Here is a 12,862-nt window from a genome sequence, read left to right on the forward strand (position 1 = left end):
TCTACCTGCTTTAATCCACATCTGTACAGTATGCAACCCAAACACTACATATTTCTCTGCAGCTGTACAAATATTTTTTATCTCTGTAACTTAAAGACACATACCTACAGGACCAGACACGGTTGCTCTGCACCTTGTGTAGTCATTTACACATTTACTGCACTGAGAGTGTAAAGTAGGTGTAAATTGTTACCATTCTGATTTTGTAACATTTTATTATACACCCAATTCTTTGCACTAGTGTAAATGACTACATAAGTGAAAGCCACCAGAGAATATGACCCACAAAATGTTCAACAGGCTTCTGAAACAAGGAATGCACAAGAAACTGTAACACATGTTTAAAACACCAAGCAACATTTAAGAAAGTTCAGAATTTACATCAGTTTATGTACATTGGCTATACTCCTCAAAACACTACCAGGTTGAAACCCCTTTATGCTTCAATATGGTCTTCTGATAGAAATAAGTTAAATCACGTCTTACTTTTTCTGAACTAATCAGTTTTCATTCTTGACACGGGTGCATCAAACTCTTAAAAAGTTAGTCACAAGACCCGGAACAGCCTACAGCTCAGTGGTATCACATCACAGGGGTTGGTGAGAATTTATATTTTCAGTTTTACTTCTTGTGGGTTCATACCCACTTTTGAGTTTGAATTACCTAAAATTTCAAAATGATAAGCTCTTTGAGGCAGGGACTGTCCTTCACTTCTGTGTTTGTACAGCACCTGGTATTATGGGGTCCTCAGAGTTTAAAGTCAGAAGGGATCACTAGATCATCTAGTCTGACCTCTTGTATAGGTCACAGGCTGCCGCCACCGCCACCACCCAGCACCTGCACATGAAACCCAATAACCGAAATGAGACCCGAGTATCACAGACTACAGGAGAGTAGACTAACGTGCTACTGGCAGAGATAGGAGGGACCAAGGCACATCAGTGCTTGAGGCCCCTGAAATGACAGGAAAATGACAGAATGAAATAGACCCAGATAATCCTGGCAAGTGACCCGCAACAACGTGCTGCAGAGGAGGTCCATGACTGAGGGTCCCATGCGCTACAGTAATATAAATGAACAACAAACATTATGAGCTCAGCCTAAGCCACCAAGCACACCTGAGCACACAAATAGGTAGATTTTCATAGGAACCTTGGAGATTTGTAAATATTTTGGAGAATCTGGCTCAAGTTTCAGGTTTCATATTTTGCCTGGATTCAAGTCTCCAGTTATAGCCTTACTGTTCTGGCCAAATTCCTTAAATGTCACTAGGACTCTTTATTTATTGAATTTACACTGTAGGAAAACTTGAACTTTTGTTCCAAGTATATCTCCAGTGTTTGGATTTTCCCCCGCCCCTACTGTTACATATTTGGTAATTTATATGTGTGTGTTTCTTTTAAAATCTTCATGTCAGTTTACTAGTACTCAGGTATGAGACAGTCAATGAATTGGCACTTTATAATGAAAAGTGTTGCATCCATTAAGTTTGTGTCTAGTGCAGAAGTTCTCAAACTGTGAGTCGGGACAGCAAAGTGAGCCGCAACCCCATTTTAATTGGGTTGCCAGGGCTAGCATTAGACTTACTGGGGCCCAGAGCTGAAGCCCGAGCCCCACCGCCCAGGTCCCTGGCCCAGGGCTGAAGCCCTTGTGTTTTGGCTTTGGACCCCCTGCCAAGGGCAGCAGGGCTCAGGCTTCGGTTCCCCACTCCTGGGGTCATGTAGTAATTTTTGTTGTCAGAAAGGGAGTTGTGGTGCAATGACGTTTGAGAACCCCCCATTTCATGTGATGTGAAATTTCCAGTTCCTAATTTCAAAGAAGTTTGCAGGAAAAATTCATCATAATTGGATCTTTGACCCTAGGTAAAACTTCCTACATGAGAACTTTTTATGCTGCATCTGTGGCTTTTTAGAAGTGTATTATCTTATTCCTACTGTTCAAACCCAGTTGAAGATTAGACTGGTTCATTTAAATAGCAGGAGACAGTGATTATTATTTATTTTCATATATGGTACAGTTCATCTGAGTTTAGTTTAAATCTTGCAGGCAAAGTTTAGACCATCTTTAGCTCTGCAAATATACCTGAAATTAAAAAATAACCACGTTATACATGCAACTTTTCCAAGGAGCATAGAAGGAATGGCTTTTAAATTCAGAACACTGTAAAGATCTTTTTGAAAAGAATAGCTGGATTGAATTAAATTCAGATTGGGTGAACAGGTTACAGTTAAATAAGAACTGAACCTGTAAATCCAAATAATAGTCAACTTCAAGGGAAGACTGATCTCTCCAGACGCCTATCCTGATCTCCAGACCAAAGCATCTGATAATCTGGATTTTATCCAAACCAAGCACCTGATCCTGCACCACTGATGTTAATAAGAAATGGCATTACATTGGAAGCAGGATTGGATCCTAAACCTCTGCACCTTCTCAGGAATACTGATTCTTATAACACAGTACAAGCAAGGCCTTTGGACACATCTGCAATGTGTCGATAATTTATTTGATTGTGGCATTCCTTATTGCTTATACAGTGACTAGCACAATGAAGCCCCAAACCTGAGTGGGTAGAATGGCACTGCAATATAGATGCTAAATAGTAGCTGACTAATAATAGTTTAAGGATTTCTTGATCGTTGATAAAGGATAAAGCACAAGCTAGACGCTTCCCTCCAGCAAAAAAACAAAACAAAACCAATTTGGAGTACTTCTCCCAAAGTTGTGCAGCTTTTTAAAAGACATTGGTCCACTTGGAGTTGGTGGGATGGCAGCTGAACAGAACAAAATGGGGTGAGCCCAGTATTCTTCATGTCTCTTGGAAGTATACAGGAATACACATGGAATCTCAGGCTGTACACAAGGATTCCACTGCCTCCAAACCATTTTTGAACCTCATAACAAAGGGAGCATGGTTCCCAAAGGTGTCATACTGTTAGTGGCTGTCTCCCTCACATCCCACCACCAGCATGCTGCCAAACGTCTTCATGGTGAAAGCCACAACAGGGGAGTTACTGCTGCCCATGGCAGAAAGAACATATAATGAAAGTTGATTCACATTATGAATCATTTCTGGGAGAACATGCTGATATGAGTGCCTATTTTTCCCTCTGTTCCTCTTTGCTTTATCCATTTACACTTAACCATAAAGAGGCACATTCCAAAAGGAAGTCTACAGGCCGCTACATCCCAGAAAGAGTACTACCAGATAATTGTCCTTGCCTCTACATACCCCTTAAAAACCCAACAAAATTTGCTCCACTCTATGGCTACATATTGTTTACATTGCCAGCTTTGTGTGCGTGGAGCCACAGATTGTTGCCCTCAATCCCCCTAACATCTGTACGCAAAGCCTTGAGACATGCGACTGTGGGTACATTGAACTCCAGTTCGTATGCTTGTCATGGGGTATGGATCAGAGCACATTCTGATCTGTAATCTGCTTCCCCCTTCTTCCCTCCCTCCCCCCCCGCCATCTACCCACTTTACAGGTTGGAGGTAGCAAGTCTAGATAGTTGCCCGATGCTATTCCCACTAGACCCTGTATGTTCTGTGTTTTCTGCCTACTCACTTTCCACTCACTCTCTGATGTTCAGTATGGTACACGTCTCACACCCACTGTCATCATTCTACAAAATTCATGAGAACATTGTTTCAGCTAAGTGAAAATACACTGCAACAGCTCATTTAAGATAAACCAGAGAGAACATGACCATGTAATCTTGCTCAGAAATCAGTAACTGAGTACTTCATGTACATCATCATCTAGGAGGGCATTCTTCTCAATTCCACAGAAGGGGCCATACTGAAACACCTACTTCATACCTCAAAACCCTTTATGATTGCCACAGAGAAATTCAGTGCTGAAAAAGCATCATTAAACCAGGTCTTCTACTCATTCTCCTGTTGAAGAAAGAACTGGACAAAATGAGGGAAAATTTAGCCAGACCCTTCCTTACATCACAATTGTCTTTGTATATTTGTCAACAGTGAGATCTTTTCCTGCAGGGGAAGAATCTCAAAAAATACTTACAGCTTATTCCCCACTTCCCAGACAACCATTACCCACAGATATAGAAGATTACAGACAAGTTGTAATTGGTGAGAGACATTTGTGCTGTCAATTGACCAGTCCTCTAATAAAAGTAATGCAGGGACACTACAGGAATAAAGCCCCATTTGGCATCTTCTTTAGCAGATAAGATGACCATACTGTACAACCAGGCCTTGGCAGACATGGAAAACATTGTTAACACTAATTTTCTCAGTGATCTTTGAGGTCAATTAACTGGAACAGTAATGTATTGTTCAGATTCCATGGTGGACAATTACTGAGTAGAAAATATCATTGGCATAAAAAAAGTCTATTGCTAGGCTAGCATTCCATGGAAAGGATTTGTTTAATACCTGCAGTTATAGACATTAAGTAGCATGGCTCTACCTTCTCTACAGACTTTTTGGAAACACAGTTTAGTTGTGTAAGGAATGTGAGCCTTGCAAAAGCATAAAACAAGTAAAGCTGCAGGGTAAGAAGAAAAATGGAACAATGCCTGTTTTTCAGATCTAATATTCGGTATATTAATAAATGCAAAAGATTTCCTGAAATTGCTTTTGGTATCTGAAATTTAAAATGTATTTTAATTGAATGAAATAAACTACATATTAAACATTCTGAGAGGAGATGGGGGCTCTCCAATATTTCCAATCTGTACTGTGGAATAAAAGATTGAGATCTCATCATGGATGCCTCTTCTTCCTACCACTCAATCACTCGAACCCAATACTGCTTAGATCTCAACAGGTTTCCTTCTGAATAGCAGAAAGGAGGGATCTGAAATCAACTGGCGATCCATTGATCATAGTTTAAAAAAAGACCAGAGTAAATTGCAAGAGTGATTTTCAGAGTCTTTAGGGACAAAATCTCCATATGGAAAACTTAGATTTAAGAAAAGATGCCCCACTCTTTAACCCTGATTGTTGCAGAATTAATCAAGGAAATGTAACACCAAATCTGACAGCATAAAAGTAAAGGAGATGAAGGATGACAAATGCATGGCACTAATGTTGCTAATGTCTTTGGCCCAGTGTTAACGTGTATATGATGACACTGTAGGATAAACATTAAAGCAGTTTTTCTCTTTTCTTTATTAACATGGACTTATAGCAAGATATTTAAAATCACCATCAGCAAAATTTGTCAATGCCAGGCCAAGGATTCAGTACTGAAATAAAGGCCTATATCCTGGGTGAAACCCCATCACGGTATAGAACAGGCTAAGAACTTATTAGCTACATCTATTGCCCGTGACTTAATTCTCAGCCAGAGAGAAGGTACAAAGAGGCATTAGTGATGACTTAATAAACACCTGGGTCTCTCAAAAGGGAGAGAGCTTAGTGTGAGGGGAAGAACCACCGGGACTTTTGTGAAGGGGCCTAAGACGGAGTCTGCAGGAGAACAGACACCTCAGGAAGACTTGGTCTGAGGGGTCAGAGCTCCATATCAGGGCTGTAGAAGAAGACTCCAGAGTAGCTGAGAAAGGAGATTGAAGACAGAGCCCAGAGGAAGGGCTGGTTTGTTGAGACATTCTGGACATTGAATTTGAGCTTCTGTTACCCCAGCAAGGATCTGAACTAGATACTTCACCAGGGGACTGTTCTGCATTCACAGCACAGCCTACAGGAGGTGCTGGAGATGCAACATTGCACCCTGCAACATCAAACCCTGATGCAAAAGGGTGCTCTGGTGGTCATCATAGCCTCAAAATAAGAAAGGACAATAAATCCATGAAACAATAGTTGATGCCAAAAGGGCTCAACAAACCAGAAAGTTAACATTTCTTAATATTCATGCCTGTCTCTGACTTATGATGGGAACAATTTTTAAATGTTAGGCATGTACGTTTTTCTTCACTTAGGGACCAAATCAAATGAAGGCACCAGCAGGTTAACTGTGGATCATTTCTAATGCTAACATGTAAAAGCAGGATTTCAGTGGAAGCCAGATGTACTGTGATGAAAAAATTGTGAACATTCAGGAAAGCTGTACACAGTAATTCTACTCTCAGATGTGAGAGTCTGGCAACTAGTGGAGTCACTGAAAGTTGCCTACATGCATCTAAGAGCATAACGTCATGAGAGCCTTTTCAAAGTGGCCAAGTTAAACTTTACATAGGAGATTAATTTTTTACATTTCCACACTTGTCAATTTTTTTTACTATCTATTCTTAGACTGTAGATACAAACTTACTTAAATTTAGGATCATAAGAGAGATTGGTTCCATAACACCCGTAAGTGAACCTCAACATACATTATCCAAGAATTCGTAAGAACTGCTCTGTATGCAGAGGGACAAAACTCACCAAAACAATTCATAGTTCGGTTTGAAGGGCTTTTTGTTTGTTGGTTTTTGTAACCTCGTGTTACAAGTAACAATTAAGAGTACTAGAACTGAAAGATTAGAGGACAAAATTGCAGAATTGAAGAGTGGTGGCCTGAGTTAGGTCCGAGTCCCGGAAAGTCTTCTATGTGTGCTTAACTGTATGCACGCTGAGTAGTCCCATTAAAATCAGTTGACCTATTTTGTGCATAACGTTAAGCATGTGCATTAGCTTTTGCAGCTTTTCTGTTTGTGAATAGGTCGGGGGAGGGGGTCTCCAACACAGCATCATAGGAGAGAGAGAGACATTAGCAAAACAGGAAAATGTGTCTGTAAAACCAAAGTAGTGGCAGGAAGATGCAGGGGCCAATGTACAATATGATCTTTCACACGTTTACAGAAAGAGATTTTAGTAGCTCTTCATGCATTAGAAAAATCTTCACCTGCCCCCCACATGCTAAGTGAAAGTTAAAGAAATTCTATTAAAATTCCTTTGGGAAGGATTTATTTGATTGTAAATTCTATTTTCATAAAATGGTAACATTCTTCTGTATTTTGGAGTGGGTTTTTTCTCCTTCTTAAAATTTTCATTAAATTGATAACATCCTGCCCACGAGGAACAAATTTCATCTTGTGGTTACTTGTAAATTGCTGATAAATGTGTTCCTCCACAAATATCAAATAAATACCATGCATTATTTCACGGTACATAGCAATGTACACAGCCTGTCTGAAAATTCACCTTCCATGGATTACAGTTCTCTCCCGTGTAAACCAAGAGACACATAAAAGTCTGAAGAAAACTATATTCATGGATTTTTCACCGCCAGGAACTGCATTTTGTTGTCTTTTTCAAATTCATAGGGCTAATATTTCTCTTTTTTTAAATGGTTGTTTCATATTTTTCAGAAGAAATGATAACTAAGTGAACACGAATAGATCACTTTATGAGCTACTGGTAATTTATGCATTCCCCCAAACCTTAGGCAAATTAGATCATTCATGACCTTTACAAAAGAGAATTTTGATCAAGAAGTGTTTGAATAACAGTAGCTCTCAACATTAGATATTCATACCTATTTTAGGAAAGAAGGGAGTATATCAATTTCACACTCTAATTTAACCCACCTGGAAAAAATGACCTTGAGCAGATCACTGCAGACTACACAGCTTTGAGAAGGATAAAAGAGTTTGGGGGACAAGTGGTGTTCTCATCCATCCTCCCCGTTGAAGGAATAGGTCCTGGCAGGAACCATCGAATAGTAGAAGTAAACGCGTGGTTACGCGGGTAGTGTTGGCAAGAAGGCTTTGGCTTTTTCAACAACAAGCTGATGTTCCAGGAAACAGGATTACTGTGCTGGGATGAGCTCCATCTGTCAAATACTGAGAAGAGCATCTTTGAACATTCTCTGGCCAAGGAGAGCTTTAAACTAGGTTCTGTTGAGGATGGTGACAAAAATCTAGCCAATGCATATCTAGGTTCAAGTAATGAAGACAAGGGGTGGGGCTAAATTCTGGAGAAGGGACTAGAAACCACAACTGCATTAAAGAGGCAAGAAGAAAAACAGGGCAGTCTGCAAAAATATCTTCGATGCCTGTATACCAATGCAAGGAGTTTGAGGAATAAGCAGGTTGAACTGAAATTCATGTTATATGAAGAAAATTATTACTTGATTGATATTACAGAGAGACTAGGAGGGATAACCCCCATGATTGGTGTACCAGCACTGAGGGATATAGCTTGCTCCGGAAAGATAGGTATGGGGGAAAAAAGGAGGAGGAGTTGCACTGTATGTCAAGAATGTACACTTGCTCCGAGGTCCAAGAGCAAGCGAGCAGCAAAGCTACTGATAGTATCTGGGTGAGGGGGAAAAAGGAAAAAATAGTAGTGATGTTATGGTGGGGGTCTATTATAGACGACCAAATCAAGAAGAGGAAGTGTATGAGGTATTCTTCAAGCAGGTAACAAGATTAACTAACACACGAGCTGGTATTAATGGGAAATTTTAACTTCTTTGATATCTGTAGGAAGACTAATACAGCAAAACATAATATGTCCTGCAAGTTCTAAGCAGGTGTAGTAGACAACTTTCTGATTTAGTTGAGGAAACAAATGAGGGGAACATCCATTTTGTATCTGGTTTTGACGAGCAAGGATGAATTCATTGCACACATGAAGCTGGCTGGGAACTTGGGAAGAAGTGGTCATGATCTGATAGAATTTAAGATCCTAAGGGAAGGTGGATATGAGAATAGCAAAACAAGGACACAGGACTTCAAAAAGGCAGACGCCAACCAACTCAGAAATAGTAGGCAAGGTCCCAAGGAGAGACCAGTTAGAAAGAAAAGGAGTGAAAGGGGGACTGGCAGTTCCTAAAAGTTGTAATACTAGAGCTTAACATCAAACTATTCTGATGCAGAGGAAGGATAAGAAGATCTACTGGAGTTCAATGTGGCTGCACAAGAAGCTTTTTAGCTATCTAAAAACCAAAAGGGATACATACAGGAAATAGAAGGAGAGGCATGTCACCAAGGAAGTACACATGGGAATAGCACGAGCCTGTAGGGACAAAATCAGGACAGCCAAAGAATGAATTTCAACCGGCAAGGAATGTTAGAGACAACAAAAAGGGGTTCTACAGATATGTCAGACAAAAGATAGATCAGGGATAGTGTGGGTCCACTGCTCAATAGAGAAGGTGAGCTGGTAACAGAAGAGGATAGGAAGACAAAGCTATTTAATGCTCACTTTGCTTCAGTCTTCTCACAAAAAACAACAACATGTGACCAGACAACCAACACAGCTATCATTATCAAATTAAAGGGGAAGGGATGCACATCAGGACAAGTAAAGAACATGTCAGAGATCTTCTGACTAATTTGAATGAATTCTAGTCAGCAGAGCCTGATGCTATTCATCCGAGGGTACTGAAGGAATTAGATGAAGAAATCTCAGAGCCACTAGCAATAATATTTGCAAACTCATGGATGACAGGAGAGGTTCCGGAACGTAATACCCACCTTTGAGAAGTGAAAAAGGGAGGAGCAGAACTGTAGACCAGTCAGCCTGGGAAGGTATTAGAGCAATGTATAAAACATTCAATTTGCAAGACACCTGTAGGATGAAGGTGTGATCAATAGCAGCCAGCATGGATTTACTAAGAACAAATCATTCAGTAGATGTGTTGGCAGTAATTGCCAGTAAGATAGCTCCGCAAAAAATGCAGTATGACACTCAAATGATATTTTTGCGCTTCAGAATGCAGGATATGGAATACATGTAGCTATTTATTTTTTTAAATATAAATATATATTTTTTTGAAGAACTTCATATCAGCTCATCTGAAATAAATGCCAAAGTCAAGTCCAGGCTGAAGCTCAAGCGTCATGGTTATCTGCCAAAATAAACATGGAATATTCAAAACTGCACTTCCTATAACCAGCTGCTTAAAATATATTTGTATACACTATGGATCTTCCAAAAAATTAAAGGAATCAGGAATTTCTCACAAGGGGTTTTTGCTTTGTGCCGAGCATATCATGTACAGTACAAGCAAGTGGGAAGGTGATCAATTTAGCATCCAATGTCTGTTCCTTGTTCTTTGAGCAACACGGGCCAAAATATGGCTCAGCTTAAAAGAAAGTTATTGAATATTTCAGAAACTAATTTTCAGCTAAATTATCCCAAAGGAAATTAGGGCCAGATTTTGAGAAGAGCTCATCTCTCATTTTATACATGTGATGAAGTGGCCATTTTTTCTACAGTGTCCAGTACCCAACAGTTCCACCGTTCTCAGTGGCAGCTAATACAAGCTGAACAACTTTGAAGACCTGCCCACTTCGTTTAGGTGCCTAAACAAGAGCTGTTGGGTGCCGCTGCTGCGTTCTTTTGGAAATCTGGTGTGTGGTTTCTTCAACATTTCTAATAGAATCAGAGATTCCTAAAAAGGTAATGAACATGAAACACAAATTAGCCAGTGCTGGGGCAGAAGGCTGGGTTTTGATTTTAAGCCTGACTAGTCTGAGCCAGCTCTATGCATCTCCTGAAGCACTGAGAGCTGTAAGAATATCCCTGAGATATCATTGCATAATTCTTGATTTTTTTAAAAAAATTGCTTTTAAAGTATGTTTTTATTGTGGAAGACATGCACAAAATTGGGAGAGGTTTACAATGATTAAAAGGTACAGAAAATTGTAAGCATAAGAGACTGACAGAATTCTAGGCCACTCTAGAGTCACACTAGTTTGGGGTTTCAAAACAAAAATCCCCTTCCCAGGTTAGTGTTTGCATATAAATAGATTCATAAATAGACTGTGCAGTTTTCAAGTTCTTGGTTATGACCAAATATGCAATTTTGGGTACTCAATGACAGAGACCACGTTGAGGCCTCTTTGAAGAGTTGGCCTTCAGTGTAGCTCCAAAATAACAGATAGGTGCCAGCACCGTTGACTATCCCAATGGAGAAATTTAAGTTAGTGTCCTGGACTCAATTCTGTCCTCCCTTAGCCAATAGGGGCTGGAAGCACTGAGGAGAACACTGAGATTGAAGGAGAAGGAAGGGAGTTCCTGTACTTGGCCTCTAGTGACTGCCTTCAGTCATCTGAGGAGAGGCATTGAAGAGCTCTGAAAAGGGACCACATAGCATGCTGCAGCCAAAAGGAAGGGTTTCCTTTGAAGGTGATGTGTGGCAAAGTCAGTGATTGTGCAGCTGGAGTGAAACTTTGCCAGAGGCTCAGGTCAAACAAAAATTCAACACCACACCCTTTCTGGGGTGGCCAGGTTTATTTTACAAGGCTCTGGTTCAACCAAAAGAACACACACTCCCCCCAAAAAATCTCTGTATGACCACATTTTTCTCATGCATCTTAACTACTGAAACTCCAAAACAAATTCATCTACAAATACAAAACAATATAAAGAAAGCATTTTTCTGCCTCTAGCACTCTATTCTGCCTACTAGAGAGTAAATTCCCTTTCCCTGGGAAATATGAAGGTAGCCCAGTCCATTTTTAAAGTTCTGAGCCTAACTATGCTCAGCTGTATTTGATTAATTCATCCCAGGGAGGTATTCCCAGCAGGGACTTTGAAAACCCCAGAGGGTTTAACTCAATGCACACATACACTGCTGCTTAGCAGGATATCCCTCCTCACACCCTCCACCTGAGGGAACAAAGAGTGTTCATCATGATGGTGGGGGTACAGAAAAACCTCATCATATGGGATAAAAAGAGGAAATGCGGATCCCAAAGGATTTCCCCAAATCCTCCCCCATCACACACTCAGCTTTATAGGACTATAATTAAGCACTGGTTGTCATTCTGGAGAAATGCTTAGTGTAAAACAAATATTAAAGCTCTCCATCAAGCTTTATTTCATAACTTCCCAGGGTCACTACATAATTTGGCAGCACTTAGTATTACCACTAAATATTTAAATACTGTAATATTTTTAAATACAGTCTGATGGGACATTTGAAGAGTAGAGGTGGAAAGGAATACAGGAAAAGGGGAAGAAATAGACACAAATGTCATCATAGAAACTGCGTATTTATATGGTCGATTGCTAAATGCTATTCCTCTTCCTTTTGTGATTTTTTTACATCGACATTTGATATCAAACTTTCAAGTTTATATAGGAAACGAAATGGGCTGAAAAGTTTTGGTGGGGTTGCAAGCACCAAGTATATTGTAGGTTCAGTACATCAAGAGTCAGGTCACATTTTAGGAGTAATTTTAGTGTCTATTACAGTATGGTCAAGGTGTTGACATTAAGATGCAAGTAATAGAAAGAGGCATGTTGTTCTCCTCAAGGGAGCTTCTGAGCCCTCACACTCCACATTTAATATGTGCATAAATTCCTTTATGATATTTGTTCTGCTGCATTTTGAAAGCTAAATAATTAAAAGAAACTTTACATTGAATCTAGCAGCCTGTATGTAAGACAGAGCCTTAGTAGCTCTATGCAGCATTTTGAAGAGGTAAAGGGCTATGTAAGCAAAGTATTATTAAAATCATCTTTATCAAAAATGTTGATTTGGAGAACATTTTTACCGAAAGATATATTATTTCCCCATTTTCTTATACATATTCCCCAAATATGGTGAAAATAATGACACCAAGAAATCAATCCAGCAAATACTTATACATCATCTTAACTTTAAGCAAACAGTCCCTTTGACGTCTCACTTTTCTCAATGGGACTACTCACATGCTAAATACTAACATGCATAAATACAAGATTGGGGCTCAAATAATCTTGAAGGCTACATTTCAGTGAAGTTACTCATTTATGGCCCAATTCAAAGCCTAGCAAAGTCAATGGAGAGACTCCCATTCATTTAAATGGGCTTAGGGTCAAGCCCTTAATGTGCGGGAATTTTAATATGTTTCTATGATTTGTTTACTCTGTGGAAATTGTAACTCATTTTCCCCCCGATGTATATTTTTCTCCAATTAATTTTGTTTGATTTTAATGATAATCCTCA

This window comes from Terrapene carolina, unplaced genomic scaffold, assembly GCF_002925995.2.
Source record: "Terrapene carolina triunguis isolate 2854851 unplaced genomic scaffold, T_m_triunguis-2.0 Scaffold180, whole genome shotgun sequence".
Taxonomy (NCBI): domain Eukaryota; kingdom Metazoa; phylum Chordata; order Testudines; family Emydidae; genus Terrapene; species Terrapene triunguis.